The following is a 25,157-nucleotide window of genomic DNA, read 5'->3' on the forward strand; positions in this document are numbered from 1 at the left end:
GAGAAGCCAAAGAAAGAGAAAAGGATATTTGTAGTTTTTAAGAACTGTTTGGGTTGAAAAACTATTCCCGTAAAGCAACTGCAGCTACTACATGAGACCGTGCTGCTACCACCTGCAAATGAAAGCCAGACAGTCAGCTGAGGAATAATTTAACAGGAGCATAAATGACTGAGTGAAATGGTGGATTCATCTCCTGTATCTTTCAAATGAAAACAAGATGCCTTTCTGGCTGATCAGTTGTAGCTAAACACCAAACTGTATGGCCCCGTAGAAAAAGTGACTGGATGAAATGAAATGGTTTCCTCTGATATTACAATGCACAAAGTTTAGGTCAGTAAAGTGTTCAGGAATTTACTCACAGAACTCTGGCTGTATTTGCACCACAGAGGATGTCCCAAAAGATATCTTCTCTTGAGCTGGGCATCTCTGCTTAAAACTGTTGGGGATGTAGGAAATCCAAAAGCCAGTGTAGAAGTCCCTGAAGAAGTTAGGTATATTCCAAACATTCATTACTCACATTGGTGATGGTGCCTTCTTCTTGCCAAATAGTCCTGTGCTTGCAGCATTTATCTAGCTGTGAAGTCAGAATATTAGGGGTCATTTTAAACTGAGGCTTTTGAACTCCAAATCTTATGAGAGTGCACAGACCATGAAGTTATAGGAGACTTTGTAACCACTGTGCATCCAGGAATGGAACAATCATGGGGCCAGAAACATCTCATGGTCATCTAGCGGTGAAGCCAGGAGGGGAAAGGCTTAGGATTCTCATCTTTTCCTTTGGAAGAGTTTCTGGTTTGAAGTCAATAATTAGCTACCATAAATCACAATCTCACCCCCGCAGGAGTGACTTTACCTGTGCACCACAATGGCTGACTCCATGTACCTTCAGCTCTCAGGTGACCGGCAGTCTCATTCCAGCTAGAGAGATGCAAAATGTTGGGGTATTTTCCTCTGAAAATCTCACAACTTGATGCTTTGTACATATTCCTGGGACATGAAAAAATGCAACCCCAAATCCCACCTGGCCTGAGTAGGCTGGAACCATCCTTCCTCTTCACGTGCAAGTGCAACAGATACTGGATTTGTGTGAAAAAGTGATGCTTTCATCTTCTCTAAGGGAGCAGCATTCTCTATCTACAAAAAGACTGAATTCCTCCTTTACAGAGGTATTTGGCTGTGGTTCTGAATTTGATATCATTGTTCTAGACAAACCAATTTGTTCCTGCTGGCAGAGGTGTCTCCGAAGTTAAATTGCCCTGTCTAGAATCCTAACTCTCCCTCCTACTCTGCTTTTGGACCCTAAGTACTGAACTCAGCTCTGCCATCACTCCTGGGGCTGACCACTTCACTCTTTGTATGAAGATCTCCACACCTTACTTCAATTAGAGCTGTAATTTTTCAATGGGAAGAAACGCACTCAAATTGACCAGCTGTATGACCAATGTGAAAAAACTCAGCAACATCCTGTTACCTGATTTGGCTTCTGCAACCTCAATTTGAGTATAACTGATAAAAATCCTCCAGAGTCTCAAATAAAACACAAGGTTTTCCCACATCTCAATGAAGTGTGCCCTTGCAAGGGAACTGTCATGCCATGGTACCAGCTGCCTGACAACAAAATGCAGGCTAGGTCAAGAGTAATATATGCCTAGTAAATATACCCAGAAATTCCATAAGTCTGTACAGACTCTTAAGCATACATTTAAGCGTTTCCTTGGGTTACAGCTTTAATTACACCTTTCATAACTACAAAAGGGCCCATTTAAAATATATTTAGAAAACAAACATTAAACGTGTGTTCTCTTTGCCCACAGACTCTGTAGAAGGCTGTTTAAATCAATAGCCCAGGAAAAGACGTATATAATGCCTACTGTAACAAGCCTACCCAAAGGTAAAACAGACTTAAAATAGATTAACGTTCACATTGAGACCCATAGTAGTGTTGACTGCCACAGCTCCAATAAAATTCCACAGTCCTGTTCTAGTTTGCATCAGACCACAGTCTTGTCCATAACAGAAGATATTTCCCTGTGTGCTTCAGGCAAACGCATTGTATACTTAAATGGAGGTGTCTAAAAGGCATATTAGGAAAAGACAAATTAGCTTTGCATTCTGGCAGTCTCTGAGATAATGTTTCTGATGAGATCTGTTGAGAAAATAAAAGTGCAATGTTACTATTCCCAGCCAATCATTTCTCTATTGAGCCAGAGCTTTCTTTCTAGGAGCCGGTTCGCTGGATTCCTAATGTGGTTTACCCTTGTTTACACTTGCCAGTGGAAATCTGGGTTGCAAAAACCAACTGGAAAATTAGTATCATCTATCTCTGGTGTTTAATAAGCATCACAAGCAGCAAATGCAGCTGTGCCCACTGAAGGCGGTGAAGCACTGAATATAAGCTGCTGCAGCTAATACAAGGACTACCTATGGCATAGGTCATAGTGTAAAGCACCATCAGTGCTAGACCGTGGCTTTGTGTCACCAAAGTCCAAGACTAAGGTTTTGTCTGGATAAGCTGCAGCGTGAACTTGTTCACTTGACAGGTTTGCAGACTTCCAAGTGATCATTATTAGTGTTTGTGTACCCTCCCATAGGCTTTTCTAATGAAGCTGCACAAAGGGAGTATCAATTTCAGGGGTGAAACAAAGGTAAACTGAGAGCATGAGTGAACTGACAGAGCAAATATATCCAGAAAGCATTATCAAAATGTATATATTCATTTCATGTTAATGTAAAATTAAAAAAAAATGTATTTCATATTACATAAATCCATTAATGGAAAATGCAGCCTTTGAAATGTTGACACTGTTTCCATATTTCTCCTTTTTAGTTTTTTTGCTGCTAAATACCCACACTTTTTTGTCCCCTGAGAAAACACATCTTGGACATCACTGGCTGTATTGTACTTATTAGCAAAAAAGATAAATGTTGCTGTGGAGAATGAAAACCCAAACCTTAAACTGAATATTCATGCTTTGGTAAACTTCCGGAGCTTTTCCATAAAATGAAGCTTTCAGGTGAATATTTCATTTTGAGGTAAAGTGTCTCCTACACTGAAAACGTCTTTTTAATGGCAAAAAAAAAAAATTACAAAAAATAAATCTGTTTTACTTAAAAGGTTCTTATGTGGTCATAATGAATACAAAAATGGAACAGTACAAATGTAATAAGCAACGATCAGCTCATCTCCATACTGTCTGCCCACACCAGGGTTGTGTCATCTTCCTTTCCTCGCACTGAAGAAATTGAGACACAGGAAAAGTAATGCTAAGGTTTTCCAGAATTCCTGGTGATTTGTAACATTTTGGAGTTCGAATGTGCAGCAAATGACACTTCCATATTATTCATCAGAATTCCCACAAGAAGTCAGAATCCGGACCTCCTGAACCTGAATCCAGTGCCCTCAACTGAACACATCAGCATGGATTCTTCCCTTCCCTCTGGGGCTGCAGTACTGACTGGGCTTTAGAGCAGCCCCAAGTCTCCTCTAAATTGCACTGTGGAGTCAGGAAAGCTACCAGTTATAGCAGGTAGTGGAGTACACAAATAGGTACACCTTCACCCCATCTGTGATGGACACCTTGCACCGTCTCAGCAAAACAAGGTGAAACGTCTAAAGGAGTTTTAGAATCCCCGAAGCCCAGACTGGTTTGGGTTGGAAGGGACCTTAAGATCATCCAGTTCCAACCCCCTGCCACTAGAGCAGCTTGCTCCAAGGCCCTGTGTCCAACCTGGCCTTGAACCCTGCCAGGGATGGGGCAGCCACAGCTTCTCTGGGCACCCTGTGCCAGCGCCTCAGCACCCTCACAGGGAAGAGCTTCTGCCTTAGATCTAACCTGAACTCCCCCTGTTTCATTTTGAACCCATCATCCCTTGTCCTATCGTTACAGCCCCTGGTGAGTGCATTTCTTAAAGACAATCATACCAAAATGATTTTGGAACAGCATATTGTGCTGATTCATTCTTCAGATGTTATTTTCAGATATTCTTTTAAGCACTGCATTCTGTCAGCATTATGAATGTGGCCAATTTGAGCTTCATGTAACAGTTTTAAAAGTCTTGCAAAGACTTAATGAATTTTGCAAATATTTAGAAAGAGAATTAATGTAATATATGTAAAGATCTGCACATATTTGATAATCTTGAACCAATTTAATAAATCCTGTCCAGTTTTAATAAACATTGGATTAGGGTTAAACTTATTACAAACAATAAATGAATAATGAAAATATTTAAAGTGGAGTGTATATACAGTACCTTTTAAACATTAATTGTTTTTTAAAGATCAGGAAAATACCTGCAAGCCATGTTACAGCTTTAAAAACTTCGTTATACAGGAAGATATACACACAACCCATACTGTTAGCAGCATGACTACTTCTAACACACTAGAAAAGCATGATTTTGCTTACCCTCACAGAAACAAAACCTTATTAGAATCACAACTGTATTATAAGAATCTAAAACAAACATGATCACAATCTGGGTGAAGAAAGGGAAAAAAAAAACCAAAACACCGAATGTGTGAATGTATGAATTAGGTAATAGTTATAGAATGGTTTGGATTGGAAAGGACCTTAAGGTCATCCAGTTCCAATCCCCTGCCATGGGCAGGGACACCTCCCACTAGAGCAGGTTGCCCAAGGCTCTGTCCAGCCAGGCCTTGAACACTGCCAGGGATGGAGCATTTACCACTTCTTTGGGAAACAGAATTAACAGAAGAAAGTGCAACCAGAAGCATGTGCTTAAATCTACCTCTGTTTACGTGTATAGGCACTTCTCAAGGGCAACACACCTGACATTATTCATTTGTAGGGAAGCCCAGCACATTGCATAACCTTGTGTAGGGCCATCCCCAGCTTCTCCATAATCACCCTGGGGTACCTACTTTTCCAATCAAAGAAGGAAATGCTGCTGTTGGAAAAATTGCACTGTTACATTTCTCCCAGAAAAGTACCAGTTTCAACAGAACTGTAATTGTGGAAGGTTTCCTACACCCCCAGTGGAACGATTTGTTAGTGTAAGAGAAAGCCACAAAAATCCCACATTACCTTCCCTTTTAGAGCTGTTTTCTGGGACATCTGAGCCAAGAATGCTCTGTTATGGGCCTGTATTTCTGGGAGGTCCTTAAGAAAGAAAAAGAAGGGTGAAACTCAAAAGGATGTTTTTGGCAATAAGGAGTATAACATCATAACTCAAAAGAGAAGTAAAATACAAGGTAAGTATCAAGAGAAGATGCAAGAAAATAGCAAATGTAAAAACCATCAAAATACAGATCCAAAGGATTTGGATTTTAGGATATGTGGGGGCTGGAGACAACAAAAGGGATGTTTTGAGGGATACCTGCCAGTGTGGAAAGGTAAAACACCAAACAAGACACTGAAAGCATCCTACTGACACCTTAAGAGGGCTCTTATTCACCTCTTTTTCCCCCCTAAATAATGTATTTACTACAGAGTGTGAAATACTATCCCTGCTCTAATGAGACACATGCCCCCTGCAGAGAGGACAGAAATGATGAGTTTCATGTCATACCAGGACAGCTTCAGGACAAAGTCCATGCTAGTCTTGCAATTTGATTTCCATTTTACACTTCCATAGATAAGTTTTTGTGTGTTTGGAAACCAAAGGCTGTTTCAGTAAATATAACCTATTGTAAAACACTATCAGCAGAAATGACGTATCCTATGAGCAGTGATTTGATTCTTTAAGATGTTCAGGAGGGAATCAGCAAACTCAGTCACTGCTTCAGCTGCTTTTCACAGTGGAAGCTGTCCTAGAGGTAGTGTGAATGAGCTGGCAGCTAGTTGGAACTGAGAACTAACCATCTATCATTAAATAATTATCGGAACCAAACTGGGGAAATCACAGTGATTCTGTAAACAGAAAATCAGGATACATTATTCTCTGGGCTCTTCTGGTAACTAAATGATTAAATAATATCATGCATATAAAAGTTGGGTGGAACTAAATATTCACCTTAATTAGGCAGAAAGATAGAGCAATATTGTTTCTGCCTATCTAATTTTCCATTGGTTAATGTTCTTCATTTTTATGGCAGAACTAAGTATCTGAAACAATTCATTATGAATCTTGGTTTATGAAAGCTAAGAATTATTCTGAGGAATATACAGCAGAGTAAGTGAAAAAAAGTCTATTAGAGAAATGAAGAGGAAGACTATTACTAACATGAAATTGCTGTAAATGAGCCTTTTATTGCCTGAGATTCGAAAGCCCACCAACCATAGCATCTCAATGCCAACAAAGTTTGCAAAAATCTTCCATTGCCTTTCTCCAACTGTGATTTTTCTGGTTGTTCACAGGCTTCCTCAGTCTCACTAAACTGGTGTTCTGACAGAGTTGTTTCAAGCACTTAAGCCTGCAGTAAAACTATATTTAATTTAACAATCCTTCAGCAGACCTTTTGAATAGATTCTGTTATTATATCCTGCAGTGCAATAGCCCTTGTCCAACTTCAGGTGTGAAGCAGCAAGAACTGAATTTTAACCTGACTGCTAATCTGAGCACCAACATCACTGTCGGGAGGGTCTTTGCATCAGTATAGCTAAGTTTGCCCTTCATGCTGTTATAGATCAGTGCCTAATAAAATCTTTCCTGAGTAAATACTGACAATGAGAGGAAGTCCTGAACAGATTGTTATAATCCATCAGCTACAACTCTCCACAGGACAAGCGCCCATTCCCCACACTTTCCTTTAAACACTTCAGCCCTTCCCGTACAAATGACCTAGAGCAGTACAACAGCATTTTGCTTGGCAGGAAGAGGGTTAACTCCATGCTGCACCTTGATCACCAGCAGGTATCAAACTTTGTCAGTAAAGGAGATATCCTCCAAACAGGAAGAGACAAAGCACTGCTGAGAGTCCCCCATCAAATACAATAGAACATGAAAGTATGGCTCAGTTTTAGCTCTGGCACCCAATAACAAGTCAGAACCCTGAGGGCACTGTCTTACTCAGAGATGTGAAATGCAAATGAACAGTAACATTGACAACTCAAGACCAAGCAAAAAACAAAGGACTTGAAAGCTACCTGGAAAGGTCTTGCATGAACACACAGCTGGTTTTGTTTTCACTTTTTGTGGGGCAGAAACGTAGTCATTTATGTGGAGGAGTTAGATGGGTAATTTTAGTGATCACCGCAGTCCCTGAGAATATTTTAGCAGAAAGAAAACCTTGAGGTAGTAGTGTACAGAAATCCTTTAACAGTGAAAGTCACGAGCTCAGAAAAACAAGTTCAACATAAAAAGTTGTGGTGTGTGAAACAGAATGGATGAATTCACTTTCCCAAAACTCAGTCACACGACTTGCCAAAATATTTTCCTTCATGAAGATTTATACTTTAAGGTGAGAAAAATCTAAGTTAACTTAGATTTTCCCTGTCTGCCTCTAGCTTCTGTAGAAATGCTCTAAGGAAGCCAGAGTAACTCACTTTTCTACGCTTTTATAGTAGAATTAAATATCTGAAAGAGAAAAAGAAAACCCAGTAAGAATCTTGGTTTATGAAGGCCAAGAATTATTCTTAGGAAGCAGAGAAATAACAGCAAAAAGGCATATAGATCAAGACAGAAGTATTTTGGTAATACCTGTTTGGTTCACTCAACAAGACTCTCAGGGATGCTACACAGATGCTCCAGGAGAGGGATAAGTGTGCCCATGTCAGCCCCCACCATATCATTGGCAAGGCCAAGCCAGGATTTAGGACCACCGCTTGCTGAGCCTTCAGCCCTAAGATGTGATCCAGCATGATGGGACCACTGACTATTATCTCCAACATTCCAAGCTGCAACTTGGGATGCAGCTCGGGCACAGAGAAGTTTCTCATCAAGGTATGCATGAGCCCTCCCTGTTTTCACCGTGGGAGGAAACTCAGGCACAAAGGAATCTCAGCATCCTTGGCAGCCACCCCACAGAGGTCCATTGCAGAGACACCCATCCATTGTCAAGGCAGAGACCAAGAGAAGAAAACAGGAGGATCAACAGCAGTCCCATACTTAGCACAACACCCATACTACCGAAACCTGTGAGACGGGTTTGTAACCAGTCTAAAATGAGGCGGCTCTGGGTGCGAAAAATCAGGGTTCATATTTACAAACCTTTCTGCAAAAGTGGGGCCAAATTTCAGTAGCCAAATGTCAAGGCTGAATTGAACATTCTCAAGACTAGGGGTTGGACTAGATGATCTCCAGAGGTCCCTTCCGACCCTCATGATTCGGTGAAGACAGGGTAGAGTACTTTGTTAGAAACTGAGGCCAGGGTCATGCAAATTTGGCCTCTGTTATCTGAAATGTGAAGAACAGAAAAACTTACCAAAAAACTCAGGAGACCTAAGACTAATAAAAAATACAAAGTTGTTGTGAACCCAGAGACTGGAGTGTCTGAGGAACAATAGCTTCAAAGCCAGGAGAAGGGTAATTGCTTGCTGTTAAACCGGTAGAACATCTAGTGGAAGCAGTGACTGGGGGAAAGATGTCAAAGAGCAGTGAACTAATAAACAAGTGGAAAAGAAATAGTGAGAGCCCTTCCTGGACTGCAAACATTCTCCTCTTTTTTCCCCAGCAGCTGGTACATTTCCTGCTTTCTTGTCCTTGTGTGCTTGTGCAGTCACATCTCTCGGGGGTTTTTTCTTAGCTGGACCGCTCAGAGGTGAATGGGGAGGTTCAAACAAACGTCTCTTTGTTGAATATTGGAGGGACAAAAGAAAACAGAAAGTTGTTTTATGGCACAGCAGTCAATTCAGGAGGGTAAAGCACCTGGTACTGGCACGTTTTGCATACTTCCTAGTGCAAGCATACACATACTTCTTTATTCCATCAAGAGATTTCTTGAAGTTCTTGTCTCTCTGCCTCCCTTCTTCACATCCAAAGAGACAAAATTCCTTTGTTGACGCATCGGTCCTACCTTATCTGATAGCCAGTGACCCTCAGATGCCCACTCATATCCCTACAACTGGCCGTTTTCCACTAATATCCTCCTTCCCACAACAGAAGGACCGAGTTGTGAGCTGTTGAAGCTCTCACAACTCAAGCAGTGTTTGTCTAGTTTGCACTTGAAGCCTACCACTTGCTGCTGTTTGTATCCAAAGAAAGTTGGCTGACCAGGTAAGTCAGATGCATGAAGGACTTTGGGCTGACTGCCTTGTCCCAAGACCAATTACCAGAAGAGTCTGACTGATGCCATATGATAAATTGCTCTCTCCTGGCCACACTGGTGATGGAGGGAGCCTAAAATCTTGGTTGTAGAGCTCTGAACCTCCTTGTGAGGGCCACACATTTACCTGCCTTGTACTACACAAGGGCAAAGTCAGGCTCTAAGCAGGGCAGTTCAGATCAGGGAGTCTCCAAAAACTGTGCATGTTCCTAATTCTCTTTTAGGATCTGATAGTCAGAATAATATCACACTATGCAAACAATACATCTGAGCAATTCCATGTGCTCTGCCCACAGAACGTGCCTCAAAGTCCCTTGAGAACTGCACGGAGAAAAGCACACACCGTTTAGCAGATACATCACTACACACAAATGTATTCCATTCCTTTCCCAATAAGGCCTTCTAAATTTGTTAGAAAGTATTTGCAGAGAAAATGAAAGGAGCCCCTGGCAGCAGGAGTCCTTGGAGAGTAAGCTATGCACTGGCTAAAGGCTCTGCTGATCACAGTTGGAAGGACAGCCTGACTTTATCAGGAGGATCAAGGAGAAAAAGAGATGGAATATGGGAAAGGTTGGAGGAAGATAAAAAGGAGGAATTTATCCATCAAGGTCAGTTAATTGGAGAGAAGTTTCTGCATTGGGGTGGCTGGAAGCAGTATTAATCCAAGCCAAAATTTTGCCCTTTGGCACCTTATGTGTTCCTCTTGTAAAGCTTTTACATTGCCATAGAAAAAGAAGGGTATATTTTGGTACTGAATGATTCTGGGGTAGGTTTTTCTCTCCATATGTTTGCATGAATCTGCAGAGGGCAATGGGGTTACACCACCGCATGTTGGTGTGAGATCAGAGGCAAGCTCAGTATCTCACCTTGTCTGACAGACTCTTTGACTCATTTCACTCTTTTTGACTCTGCCAGCGCTCCAGGGTCAAAGACCATGCCCAAACCTAAACTCGATAGTAACTCGCACACTGTATTTTAAAGACAGAGGCTCCCTTTTTAAATAATGCATTATTTAAAATACACTTTCCTTTGTGTTAGCCTTCCTACCACATCCAAATGATCTTGACACGTGCTAGGGGGCACACATGTTTCCGGGAGGAGGGATCCCATTTCCTTTACACCAGTTTCCGTAGCATCGTCATCATCATCATCTGCTTATTTCTGCCCTTGATCACATCCTCTGAAAAGCTGGCAGATGTGAAACCTGAGCTGCCCATGGGCCTCCACACATCCCATAGCAGTAGGTATCCAAAATGGTTCAGATCATCTCTGATTTCTCTGTGGGTTATAGATCTCCTTCAGAAAAAGGGTGGGAAGCAGATGTGCAAAACAGAGAGAGGGAGACTATGACAGTCATATTTCTCTTCCACAGAAGGGAGGGATGAGTGTGTGCATTGGAGTAGGGAGGGAGAAAGATTAGATGCAGAAGAACAGCAGAAATCTGAAACACGGGTCAGATTTGATACATTAACAGTGCGCAAAAGTTTCTTAGTGAGAACATTTCCCTTTGGGTGATTTAACAAATGTAAGCTGGATCAAGTCTCCATTATGCAAGAAATATGTTAGGTTTCTTCTCTAGCTATGCACAAATGGCTGGGGAAAGCTGGATATACTCCCATCCTATAAACTGGAATCAGAAATAAATCGAGAGATTTATAAATTGGAGGTGCAATTCTTCAGCTACATTGGTTTAAAGACTGAAACGAATGACTAAAGCATTCACTCACAGTGTTTTATGAAGCAGATCTAATGTGCAGGTTTTGTGACCTGCAGTGACTTTAACTTCTCAGTAAATCAAAAAGCTTAACAAATATTAAGATGGCAAAGATTACCTGTGTGTGCCAGATTTCATCTTTTATCCGTTATCATTTAGGAAATGAAAAGCTTGAGTCGGAAATCAGACAGGCAGACATGTGACACAGGCAGTCTGGCAGCCCCACAAGACAAGAACCTGCAGGAGACACAGAAACTACACATTCGCTGATTAGTTTTTAGTCCTTAAGAAATGGCTCTTTTCATTGTTATTATTATTAGTGACCAATGAGCTTTAGAATCAGAGCAATTCCTATCTAAATTCCACAGCAATGAAAATTCATTATTGCAGGCTAGAGGAAGCAGCTGGGTGTGTAGCTCAGGCTTAGGGGCGGCTCCATACACAAGTGAGCTTTGGAGGTGTTGAGATTTGGTGGGCAGCACCCATTTGAGAACACAGAGGACAAAGAGCTCTCCTTTTTCAGCCTCGGCACAGAGTGGCATGGAACTGGCTGCCAGATGGGATCTTGGATGAGCCACAGGTTAGAGATCCACAGCATGTGGGGAGACCCGCTGTAGTTCAAGTAGAGCATGCCCTCAGTTTGGCAAGACTGTCTTGCAGTTCCTTCCTGGGATGCAGGAGGTAGCTGCATCTTTCCCAGCAGAAAGGCCTGCTCTTCATACCTACAGCCCTCCAAATACGCCATGGGCCTCCACGGTGAAACAGATATTTGTAGTCTACTCCAGCTTCTAACATATTCCAAACTAAGGGCTGAGGCAGTCACCTTGAGATTGATATTTAATGCTTAAGGAGAGTCAGACTTTTCCAAACATTTACTGATTCATGAAATTAGCATCAGCTCTACTGGTGGGATACTGAGGTGGAATGGATAAGGCCTGCTTCAAGGCCATAGAGTAATATAGAGACCGAATCACAACAAGAATTTGAGCCTAAGATCCAGCCACAACCCCAAACCAAATAACTATTAGCTTGTCACACACACGTGCAATATTTCTTTCTTCTGCATACAGAAATGAAGACAATCTCAAAGGCTAGGCAACCTCCATAACAAAATCAGAACTGTAACGACCACATCAACTACGGGTGCCACTGCAGGCTCTGGGTTTGCACAAATTGTCTTTGCTCCAAGAAGGTCTTCTACCCCTGTAGCCCCCTGTCCCAGCTTCCAAAGGCACTTATGGCCATCCTTTCCTCTTCCATCTGACAGCTGGAGATGAATATAAGTTAAGCATATATTGAAGTGCAAGGGAAAAGAGAATGGAAATGGAGAGTTTTATAAAATGGAGGTTTCATTTTTCCCTCGGAATGTAGGATCTCAATTTAAAAATGGCACCACTTTTCTTCAATTCTGAAGTGATGCTATAGCTGTTTAATAAGCTGGAGATAGATCTAAAGCACATAAAATAACAACCTAGTTCTCCTTTTGTCTGATACAAAAAAGAGGAAGAAAAGAAAAGCATTCAGTGTTGGCATATAGAACTGGGTTTAAACTGTTAGCTACTATACAACTGTCCCTCTGTCGCAGCCTGAAAGCCTGTGACCATAGGCCAGAAGCTGACAAAGTCAAGCGCACCATCACTTCTTGGTACGCACTGGTCAGAAAAAAGCATCCCTTCAACTGGGACAAGTCAGCTTCACTGCAACAGCATAAGCAGTTCACCATCAAGCAATATTTGGCCCCAAATAACTCTACATATCCAAATAAATTACCAAGCTGATTGCAGGTAAATCAACAGGGAAATTTATATACTAACTAATAACAACAAAATAGTTCAAGTATCAGACTTCAAAGAAAGAAACTGTGGGACCACATATGTTAAATGAAGAGTACTGCTGAAAGTTTAAATATGTGATAGTCCTCCATTCCATCAGATCTGTCCTAAAACTCCAGTGGAAAGAGCATTAATGATTAATAATTGTCATGCCATAAAAGTCAGGCCATCTCCTGTGGAAAAGATGGAAATACAAGTCTCCAGGGCTGTGCAGACAGGCATTTGTATTATAATATCCTTGCTTAGTGCATCATATAATAGATATATTTGATATAATTCATAAATAACAAGATATTTATGGAATCCTTGCATCTGCCTTCTATTTTTAAACTTCTGGATTTATCATTAAAGGAAGTTGTGAGCTGATGGCCCTGTACTGGAGTGTGAACAGAGCAAACTCTGTCAACAGCTAGCAAAGGGCTCAAAGGTAACTGTACAATCTGCTCTGAGCAAGGGATGCTGTGTATCTCTGTTCTGCTAAAAGCATATTGCAACTCAGCAAGTCCATTTTCTGCCATGCTCTCCCTGACTTTGGGAAGTTATTTCAGTATGTCTCATGGCATGCAGGCACCACAGCCACACACCCAGCCTGAGCCTCTGCCCAATGGAAGGTGTATGGGATGAGGGCAGCTTACTTTCTATGTCCTACTCATCTCTACATCACTCCTACCCTCATTGCTCTGGGGTAAAGCCTTGTTCTTCACACCAAAAACATGGCCTCTGCAACAAACTGAGTCTGAGCAAAGGAATTAACTGGCACCTCTCTGTCTTCACTTACCAGCCCTGGATTCCAAAGGAAAGGTATTGACAAAACCACACGCACAGAGCCTCAAAACCAACAATAACCCAACCTAACAGTGTACGGTTTCACCACCATGCTTGCCCACCTTACTCCAAGGCCTGAAATGACATGTAAAGACAGACTCGCTGTTAAAGATACAAGTGTTGTGTGTGAACAGAGCAGGATGGGGTGAAACACTCTGTTTCACCAGAGTGTGGGACAGTATTCCTTAAAGAAGCACAGCTGGTTGCACTGGTACACGTACCTGAGCCCTTATTTTCACAATCTTTGTTTAAACTCACCTAAGAAAGGACACCATCATATTGCTCTCTGCTCCCACTCATTCCCAGAACTGGTTTTAAATGGTGTCTGCACACCCACCGCTGACTTTGTAAGAGCTCATAAAGGAAGCTGGGGAATCAGAAGCTGGGGCACAAAAGCAGAGAACCTGCAGAAACAGAGAAGAAAAAGAAACTGTGTTGACAGATAAGAGTAGGAAGCTTCCATCTTCTATGTGGACAAGTCTGAGTAAGGAGTATGGCATGTCCATGAAGACTTTTACACAAACCACATGCAGTGGCACTGTGTTCTTGCTAGCTGCAGGGTGAGTCACTTTAATTATGGAAGTTCTGCTATTAAACGGGCTTTAATAAGTAAATGCATTGCTATTTCTTTAGCTCTTATTACGATTTAATTTACCTATTCATTTTTCTGTTCTTTGAGTTCTTACTAAAATGAATAGCTGGCATCTCCTAGGCCTGTTCCCTTTTGTATTCTTGCCAATAGAATAACATCACAACATTCTGTAGTAATGCTTTTTGGGCCGTTGGAGATAGAAAATGTCAAGTACCTTTTATATGCAATTCTAATATTTGCTTTACTCTCCATTGTTTCTAATATCCCCTGAGAACCTTGAAAGTAACATTATTTCCTTAACAAGTTTGGCCTTTCTTCCTTCTACTTAACAAATTGTTTTCTCGGGGCCTTATTACTTGCTAGTCTAGACTACAAGCAACTGCCACAAAATATTGCTGCTCATATATGTCTGGGCTACAGAAAAGAACCTAGAAACAAAGAAGCATCTCTCTTGTTTTCTTCCTGACTTGTTGGCACTCTGCAAAGAAGAACAATGGAGAACATTTCCTCAGATCCTGAGCTGATTGCATCTCAGCTAAACTTCTATTACACTTGAGCAATCCCTTAAGACTTTGATTCTCCAGCTATAAAAATAGGCCTATGATGATAATCCTGTACTTCCTTGTTATTTAAAAGGAGAGGAGCAATAATACTTGCTGGAAAGTCTTGTGGACACCTCTTTAACTTTTGAGAAATGCCCACACTTGGGAGCCCAACACGCATGACAGCGTACTACAGAGGCATAATGCAAGTTGATCAAGTGAATGAAGTTATACGGATTCCTAGATTTCATTTTCTAGGTTGCAGAGCTCCGTGCTTCTGGTTCAATTTCTTCATCAGTTTTTTGTTGTTGCCATTTGGGTTTTTTTCCCAGAACACAAAAATTTTCACTTGGAAATATCCTTACAGGTACTAAATGTCTTTTAGGTGTTTAGTGCCAGGATTACGTTCCTCAGAGTGGAACAAGACACATTAAAGTCTCTAATCAAAGTCCCTTAGTACGTGACACGTGGGGTTTAAAGTCTTTCCACGGGATTGCATGGGTTTAAACTCCAGCCATTGAGCCCATGAGGTACCATAGAGCTGTGTATCACAGGGACCTGGACTTGCATCCCCCTGGTTCCCTCTTATCTATGCCCTTTATTGCCCTCTAGCCTGGTGAAGAGAAACTGTTTCCAGGCTTTCCTCCCTGCAATGTAAGTGGGAAAATAGGCAAAGGTGGTTAACATTGGAATGTACTTGTGACAGCACATCTGCAAACGTGCCTTTCAGGACAATATCTTTCTAGCACACAGTGATTGTTAGAACTTACATATATTTGGGAACTGCAGAGACTGGAAACTCTTAGTTTCTTTCAAGGTTACGGCAGGAGAGGAAGGAGGCTGAGCTGAAGTGTTTATGGGAGGTAACACATATAATTGAATCTCACAAACTGTCCAGGATGCCACTTGCAGAGGCAGAGGGACAACAAAGAGCACAACACCCTGTTCGCATTGCACAGACCTTCATTGCTTTGCTTCAAATGCTGCTTCCTGAAGAAAGGACGTAGGATAAGTAACTCATCTGACAGGCCAAAGGAGTCACAACGGCTACTTAATTATGAAACTCTCCTAGGCGTTCATATATTAATTCATGGTCTAATGCGGTGTCAAGCTGAGGCGAATAAAGGTTAACATATTCTATTAGCCCCAATTGTCACAAGAATTTCATGGAATCATTCAGGTTGTAAAAGACCTTTAAGATCATTGAATCCAACTGTTAACCTATCACTGCCAAATCCACCACTAAACCACGTCCTGAAGTGCCACATCTATATGTCTTTTCAATAACTCCAGGGATGGTGATTCACCACTGCCTTGAACAGCCTGTTCCAGTGCTTGATAAACCTCTTGGTGGAGAAACTTTTCCTAGTAACCAATCTAAACCTCCTGTGGTGCAACTTGAGGCAGTTTCCTCTCTGCCTATTGCTTGATACTTGGAAGGAGAGACCAGCACCCATCTCACTCCATCCTCGTGTCAGGCACTTGTAGGGAGCTATCAGGTCCCCCCCCAGCCTTCTCTTCTCCAGACTGAACCCCCCAGGTCCCTCAGCCGTTCCCCATCACACTTGTGCTCCAGGCCCTGCACCAGCTCCGTTGCACTTCTCTGGCCCCACTCCAGCACCTCAATGTCTTTGTTGTAATGAGGGGCCAGAACCGAACACAGGATTCAAGGTGCAACTTCATCAGTGCCAAGTACAGGGAGACAAGCACTTCCCTGACCCTGCTGGCCATGTCGAACAATATGGTCCATTAAATGTTGAATCTAATAATTTCTATTATGTTCACTATAATAGAAATTATTCCTATAAACATGATCTGAATGGCTGTGATTTATTAATGCAGACATAAGTTTAATTAGCAATTGATTTCAATTGAGCCTCACTCTGAACAGTAGGTTGTGTTGTAAGCCACGTAATGGAGTCAATACCCAAAAGTAAATATGGAACTCCAAGGCAGGATATGCTTGTCAGTATTCTCAATTTATATCCCTGCCTCCCACCGTGTAAGAACAGCACTCCTGTTCATCATGGGATTCCATTCCCCTCTGTCAAAGAAGATTGGAAAACCTGTCTCCCACAAAATTCCAATAGTTAAAGATCTCTCTCAGAAAGCATTGCTGAGTAGAAGTTAAGAAGGTTCTCCTAGGACAGAGAACAGTGTGGAGCAGCTCTGCCACCATGAATGGGAAATGCCGTAAGAAGCCCATGTAGAGGAGCTGCAGTAAAACACATCACAAAATGACAAGATGAAAGAAACTAACTCTTAGCCAGAAACCACCAACACCAAACTCACCCTCCTGAGGTTCCCCTTCACCATATCCCTGCTGCTGCAAGTGGCACATCCTGCTCCCCACAGTTGTACCTACAGTTCCCTAACAGAGCCATACTGACCCAGGAGCACCCCACACAGCACCACCTTTTACTGTCACAACAGGGCCACTTAAATTCTTCATGACTCGGTTTTCTGCCTCTATACAACAGGGAAAAACCTGCAGTCTTGGCAGAGATCTGTGAACCTTAATTCACTAATGTCTATAAACCCCTCTGAGGTTCTTATTTGGAAGGCACTGTAAAAACGCAAAGTATTATCACTGATTCAAACTGACCTTCCCCTTGAAATATCACCATTTGAGCTATAATTCCAAATCCTGACTCTAACCAAGTGCTACGCTGTGGGATTAACCACATTAATGCTTAAAGCTGTTGCTCTTTTTTTCCCCCCCTAGTGTTCACAAGCTAATGCTTGTAGGGGTCTAATCTTGGACAATTCCTTAATGATACAGATTTTCAGCTGAAAATTACTGCTACATTTTCCTGATTTCTAACAGATTTTAGTCTCGCAGCTCATACAAATGTTGGAAAGTTATTTAATTCTACATCTAACATTTTCTGGATAGTCCTTCCTAATTTGAGTGTCTCTATCTGTTGTCTGCACACAAACTGTAAATCATTGTATTAAGAGTGATTACACACCCACTGACACAGAAAATTCGTGATCGGGTTGTGAGACATAAGAGGTTTACCAGATTGAATGTGGCATGGCCACATATCCTACAGAATTTATTGTTATTTCTAATCAACCCTCCTCCCCTAAACCAAGATCCCTTGGCTATAGGACTGTTGCTATACTTAAGAAGGACATTTCAAATTGAGGTATTTTAAAAGCACACTTACATAGCTGCAAGCAGGGATGTTGCAGTCACATTTTCAAACACGAGGTTATAGGTAGACAGCTGGGTTTTCATCACGAGGCCAAATCTGGCTTCCCTTGTACAGGGCTAGGATCTGAGTCTGTGTTAGGCTGGTTTACACCAGCAAAATACCCCCAGATCACAGGATGTAAAGCAAACGGGTTGACAAACCTACTTTTTCAATGTGTTGATCTGCCATAGGGCTCTGCCCAGTGCTTCTGCTGTGGTCATTTAGGCTGCCTCCAGTGAGGGGACTCAAGCTCACGCAATTTAACAGCTTTCCTCTCCCTTGCAATGTCAGGCTGCTGTGGCACCCATAAATTAGCATGGGGGATTATCATTATTGCTATTAAAGCAATAAGTAGTCTTCAATCTTATTAACCTGTGCATATTGATAAACAAGCATTCTAGACACCTGTGGTAAAGGACAAAATGCTGATTTTATCAATGATAAATGTGGCCAAAACAGAAGTTGCTCCCCAGCCCCTGTCCTTGCAGGAGCCAGCAATGTACTTGCAAAAAGCAGATATACCAGTGCCTTTATGTTAACTCTAGTGTAGAAAAGGTCAGTCCTGGGGAGGGGGCAGGCCCAGGCAACCACACTCCCTCTTTGGGATGGGCAACCGTGTGGAGGGCAGGTCTATGTCGATCCCTATATCCTAGTGAACCTGTGGTATGAGGTGCTGTCTGACTGCTGTGAGTGATCAAGGACTGACTTCTAAGGGTCCTCAGGGATCCCTGCAGTGCACTGCAGTGCTCTTGCATGCAGCTCAGTGCAAGGGCATCCTACCTGAGATGTGATTCGACATCTAGGGAATAAAAGGCAAAAAGGCCCCAGCAGCACAGGCAGTAGGACAATCTCTACAGTGCACTGCATTGTGCTTCGGGGCATGCCATCAGGTTGCTCCAGAAATACCTCATGAAGCAGTCTTCTCTTATGAGAAATAACTAAAGAGGCTTGTTTTGTCACTCACCCATTAAGCTCATTGGTTTTAGAGTGCCCAGAAACTTGGCATTTCAAGGAATACCCAAAGGACAAAGACATCTACATATTTTGTCCCAGAATCCTGGACTACAAAAGTCCAACAAAGGGACAGGCAGAGGATGAGCGAGATTAATAGGCCAAGTAGGTCAGGATCAGTGTGATTCTCAGGCCAGTACAACACAGCACATTGAGAAAGCTTCCAAGAAGCGTAAACAGGAATGGATGTTTGAGACAATGAATGCCTTAATTGGATGCCCATTCTCACCGCTTCTCTCAATTAAGGAGAATCATGGATAATTCTGCCATCATATTGATGGACAATGTAAGCATTGGCTTGAAAACTCTTGCAATTTAATGAACCAAACTCTACCCAGTTGTGAATTACAAGCTAACCAAAAATAAATCCAGCAGAAAACAGTCCAGTGATGGTTAAGTCAAAAGGTTACAAAATTATTACTAACTGAATCTTAAGAACTTCTCATCAGAGGTACTACAACCCACAGCTTTTGATATGATGTGTTGGCTTCATCAAGTTTTCTCAAAGCTTGGAAGACTGGTTATGTTCTGGAAGACAGAATACTGCCTTATCCCTTTAAATTAAGAAAAAGAAGAGCCAACATTTGCTCAAATTGGAGAAGTAACTCCACTGACAGTGTTACAAAACGGCTTACAACAGAAACACTGAGCCAACTGTAACCACGTCTCAGCCTTGAAGTGAGAGGTAACTAATACAGCCTCTGGACAGACCAATCCACAGAGATAGTGCATACACATCAGGAAATAGCTGAAGGCCTATTGAAAGGACAGTATGAGATTAACATGGAAATGAACAAGTTGTAGATGTTTCAGTCTCTTCATCAAGAGACTCAGCTTAGAGAGGAAAACTTTGAGGCCAGATTTACTCATTGCCCAGGCAGTTTTAATCTGGAGTGCATTGAGAGATGCTCGCCCGCTGACATTACTCAGTATTATACATTCTAAGACCAAATTAAAAGGGAAAAAAACCTGTTTAAAGTACAAATGTTCATGCTTAGAACTCAAACATGTGGACAAGAGGGAGGAGAAATTAGAGAGCTTCCAGTGTCAAAATTAACAGCACACTCTCAGTCAAAAATCTACTGATCAGATTTCATTGCAGATCAGGCAGTATTTGGCTGTTCCCAGTGCAGAATGGTTTTATGCTAGTTGAGAGTAGTCAAACCCCTTGCTTCATAAAAGAGAGGGGAAGATTGGCTCAGCAGCATCATTAAAACTTGCCCTCAAACATTTACAGATAGACCTTGAAAAAAAGGACATATAAACACATGACCTTGTATAATCCCATTCCTTTGGCTTCTCTGCATAAAAACACAGGCTCACGCATTTCATTTAACTGTATTCTACTAAATAGATTTTTGCAAAGGTTCTTTGCAGCCTTTCACTTCTGAAACTTGGTGCACAGAGCGTCACTGTGAAGTCAAAAATGACAAGAAGCAGAAGAGAGGGTTTGAGTTTCCAGCAGTCAATAGTAGCTCTCCAACATCTGGTACTCTCACTTACATTGTTGTTTTGTCTGATGTGCACATAGAAGCATTAAAAAAATACTGGAAATTCATGACTGCTCTGGCTCCTGGGAAACCTGACTAATCATTGAATAGGATTGCAGGCTGCTGACAGCAGCAATGAGAGATGTATTTTACTGAGTATGGGGTAAGTAGACCCATACAGTTAGAATAACTGACCAGAAATGTGGAAAGAGGATGCAGCTGATGAGCTAGAAAGCACTTGCCTAAACAAGAACATCCAGAGAGCACTAGTTAATGAGTCAAGTAAAGAGGAGCAAGCAAGAGAGTCTTGAAGGTGGGGCATTGGTATCCACTACACATATGGTATATCTACTTTGTTATAGAATCATAGAATCATAGAATAGTTAGGGTTGGAAAGGACCTTAAGATCACTCAGTTCCAATCCCCCTGCCATGGGCAGGGACACCTCACACTAAACCATATCACCTAAGGCCTTGTCCAACCTGGTCTTGAACACTGCCAGGGATGGAGCATTCACAACTTCCCTGGGCAACCCATTCCAGTGCCTCACCACCCTCACAGGAAAGAATTTCCTCCTCATATCCAATCTAAACTTCCCCTGTTGAAGTTTTAACCCATTACCCCTTGTCCTATCACTACAGTCCCTAATGATGAGTCCCTCCCCAGCACCCCTGAGCTTTGCCTTGGCACTAAAGAAATTAGTTGTACCGAACCCTGGTACTGTGCTTGCATTATGCTTGTAGACTTCCTGCTGCAAGAGGAGATGGGATTTGCAGGCAATGGCAAGGCCTGGTCTGATTTTGTATAGATGTCCTTCAAAGGGCAGATCATAGTCATGGAGTTGGGTTGGAAGGGACCTTAAGGGTCATCTAGTTCATCCCTACTTTGACCCTTTCAACCAAAGCTGTATTCTCTGGGCAATATTTTCTATATATCTGCTGCTCCTTCCCAACTGCTATGGATTCTGCTGAATATTAACAGCCTAATCCTACAACCCTTCCTCCCTGGGCAGATCTCCTTCAGCAGCACAGCAGTCAGAACAAATTGGAGAAGACAAAGACTCCCCAGGAAACCCAGCTCAGGCAGCTGGTACAAGATCTAGGTCCATCTTTGCCCTGTGTGATGGCAAGAAGGAGATATCACACCGAAAGCACTAGTGCTGGAGCAGGCACAGACTGCATAGCCTGTAAACAAAGAGGAGGACAAAACAAGATGAGCAGCTTCACAAAAAGATGCTATGAGTTATCAAAAAAGAAACCCCAGAGAATGATAACGGGCTTGTACCTCTGATGACATTACCCTTGGTGTAAGCATAGTCTTTTGAAATGAAGGGCTACATTATTAATGTTTGAACTTTACTAATGTGAAAGACTTGAAATGTCTGCTACTGTTTACTATAGCCACATATTTAGACAGAACTGAACACCATCAAGCATTTTAAATCATAAAAAAGCATCCATGTGGCTGTATGCTTTAAAAACCTTGAAAGCCCTCAGAAACTAAGCCACTCTTGGAGTCACTTCACCCCTATTTTCCTCTGCTTGCCAGCACACTCCAGTGTTCATGGACTGGGAAAGGTGAAATGCTGCAGATTTGGCTAATAGTTCATGCAAAGTATTTCTTCCTGCCTGCAGTGCATTCAGCTAACTTTCCATACCCCATTGCTCATAGTGCATAAGGGTGTCCTAAAGCAGATGATGTCATTACTGTCCCAGATTGGATGATGTCCAACCCCACAAGACCAAATTCAGTCCAGTTCTTAAGCCTGTGTCTAAACTGAGCACGTGAATAGCCCCTTGAGCCAAAGATTCACTTATTAGACAAATTACTAATAGGCTATGCAAGGATCTCTGAAGAAAATTCTAATGTAAAGTTACAAATGTAAAGCAAAATGCTTCGATTTATTTATATGAAGTGTTGGCAAGTGAGTGCGTGCAAGTATTTGTGTGTGCACATGTACACGGAGTCAGTCATTGTGATTGGTTTTTAAAAGAAAATAAAAATGGTCTGGAAAATGTTTCTAGAGAACAAAAATTATTACAGGCAACAAAGGATATAGTCACATTTTTAATTCAAATTACTCCTATCTATTCTTGCCTTGCCTAGCTTTGATCCTGAGTGTCCTTATCGTATAATCACAGAAATGTTCTTGTTACCCAACATTGCTTTAAATTGCTAGGTTTAGAGAGGGGTGGTTTGGGGTTTGTTTTAAGTCTCTTACAAATTTTACAAGGCTGCATGCACTTTCCAGGGCTCCATTTTCACACGTGTCTCTCTCCCATAAAAGCGGCTCACTTCTTTTAAACATAGCTACGAGCCAAGAGAAAATGATCACAAAGAGCACTATCATTAGTTTAGCATCATCAAGACAATGTTTATATGAGTTTATACTACAGAGGAGCTCATATTCAAATAACTCATGCGCATTGTCCTCAGACAAGGAAAAAAAAGTCCAACCAACCATGTAAGCCAAGTCACGAAATTTAATTAGGAAGATAAGAGATGGGGTTTTATTTCTGTGGGAGTTGTTTTAGGTTACGAAAAAGATAATTTTAGGCAGAGAATTAGCATCTTCTAATAATCTTAGACAAAAATGATTTTGTTTTGCTTTGGTTTGTAAATTAGCTCATGATTAAAGTATCTCTCTAGTTGAGCTTCATTGTCTTTTTGCACCTATTTTCTGAATGCAACCCTGACCTGAATACTCTCGTAGCTCAAGTACAAGATTTGAAAGCATGAGAGGAACAATTATTATAAAGTGAAGTACTTACAGTTTTACTGCAAAATCAATGAACTTTCAAGTGATTTGTATCATATTTTGCAGCTGTTCTGTTTGCTTTGAATGCTATTTGCCACACCATAAACTGTAGTACTTTTAAAGGGTGCTTTCTCTAGAAACTTCCTCCACCTGTATTTCCTTGCAGAACCCAGTGCTGTAAATACTGCTTCCGAAGGGTATTTTTATCTCATGCTTCAGAAATCCTCTCTCAACATTTAGGCCAGTGATTTTGCTCAGTCCCTGCCCTGTTCTCTCTCATGGATTCTTAAATGAGGAAAAGCTCAAAGTTCCCAACTTAATCCACAATTTTGCAGCAGTTCAATTATATGTCACCATTCAAAGCTACCTTTCTGACACTTTTATTATGGAAAGGAGCAGCCCCATGTGATCTAGGTGTGTAGGAGCTCAGACCATTTGCCAGGAACCATACAGTAAGAAGCAGCGAAGTGGCACTCCTCCCAGGGGCCTGATCCATAAGGTCATCCATGGACATTAGAGGTAAATATTCTACTGACTTCAGTGGTACAGGGTTAGAAGAACAGCTCAGCTTGCTCTCAGATACATTTCCAAATCAATCCTCTACCTCAAGCAGAGCTATCTCCTTCTCCAAATGGGATTGCAAAAGTTAGGACCTTTATGAAAAGACCTGCTTGGTTACCCTTCCCTACTTTGACCCTCTCAGCCAAAGCTGTATGCTCTGGGCAATATTTACTATAGATCGGCTGCTCCTTCCCAACTGCTGTGTATTCTGCTGAATATTAACAACCTAATCCTACAAACCTTCCTCCCTGGGCAGAGCTCCTTTAGCAGTCCCTTGCACTCCAACACAACTGATGTCATTATTCACAGAATAACAGACAGGTTTGGGTTGGAAGGGACCTTAAGATCATCCAGGTCCAACCCCTGCCACAGGCAGGGACACCTTCCACTAGAGGAGGTTGCTTCAAGCCCCTGTGTCCAACCTGGCCTTGAGCACTGCCAGGGATGGGGCAGCCACAGCTTCCCTGGGCACCCTGTGCCTGAGCCTCAGCACCCTCACAGGAAGAATAATGATTGTGTTACTGCACTGTATCAACCACTACACACACACTCACTAAACGGATGGCCACTTACCTCAGGTTAATTTACAGTCCTGGTTACAACCAGATGCAACAGGGGCAAATCAAACGAGAGGGGAGAGGAAACTCCAAAGAGAATGCAGTGACAATAAAAGGCAAACAAACAAAATAAACCCAAAATATATATCAAATGGCATAGTCTTGTGGGCCCTGCAGTGGAAGGGAGTTTATTCATGGTGCTATACCCAAAAGCATTGCATAATAAAATTATATTTCATACATTCACCAGTACATAAAATTAATGCAGCTGTGTAACTCCTATTATACTTCCTTATGTAATTCATACCACTCCTATCTCCTTTCTGTTTAAATCAATAGAAATTTAATTTTCCTTAAATGCTTACTGATCACCAGTAAAACCTTGAATTATTTGCTTTATCAGAGCTAATACAAAGATGTACTTAGGCTGGTTCACAGCTCCAGTGACTGGCAGTCACACCTACTTTTAAATCACATTCACTGACCTTCTAGACAACATCCTCAGACACTTCAGACCAAAGCACACATCGTGGAAGTTTTACAATGCGCTATTCCACTGCTCAACTTAGGAGTAGGTGAGCCTTAGTGTTGCTACTCCATGGTACCTGATGAGAAAGGTACCTCTCCTGTGGTAAATAAGGTAAAAGCATCTCAACTAAAACCACAGTAATCACAGCCCATCTAAAACATGGTAAATTGATCATACATGTGAGCCCAAAGAGAAGAACAGAGAGAGACTTTACATGCAAAAACTATGAAACCCCCGTAAGTCACATAAATACTTCAAAGATGAAGCCCAGAGGAAATACTGCTTTGAGGATGTCTACTGGCAGTTACACCAATACAGGGGCATTTCGTTTAACAGATCAGAGCCCGAAGCACTTGAACCATCTATTGGTTGCCTTCTGA

The 25,157-nt window shown here is 41.8% G+C and overlaps 1 long non-coding RNA gene across 3 annotated transcripts in view; it reads right to left on the reverse strand.

Moving 5' to 3' along the window:
* Positions 1-7,443: 7,443 nt before the first annotated feature.
* LOC133280531 (uncharacterized) overlaps positions 7,444-25,157 on the reverse strand; it is a 47,056-nt gene continuing 29,342 nt past the window's right edge. Inside the window, exons 3-4 of one of the 3 annotated variants that reach the window (XR_009747206.1) lie at positions 10,999-12,147; positions 7,444-7,479 (exon numbers count right to left, since the gene is read on the reverse strand). This is a non-coding gene — a long non-coding RNA (uncharacterized LOC133280531). Of the gene's footprint in view, positions 7,480-10,998; positions 12,148-22,398; positions 22,683-25,157 lie in introns of those variants that run through there. The other 2 variants (XR_009747207.1, XR_009747208.1) reach the window with 2 other exon arrangements.

This window comes from Pezoporus flaviventris, unplaced genomic scaffold (assembly GCF_033815535.1).
Source record: "Pezoporus flaviventris isolate CSIRO_AGI_PZ_B2104156 unplaced genomic scaffold, CSIRO_AGI_Pfla_v1 ptg000083l, whole genome shotgun sequence".
NCBI classification, from domain to species: domain Eukaryota; kingdom Metazoa; phylum Chordata; class Aves; order Psittaciformes; family Psittacidae; genus Pezoporus; species Pezoporus flaviventris.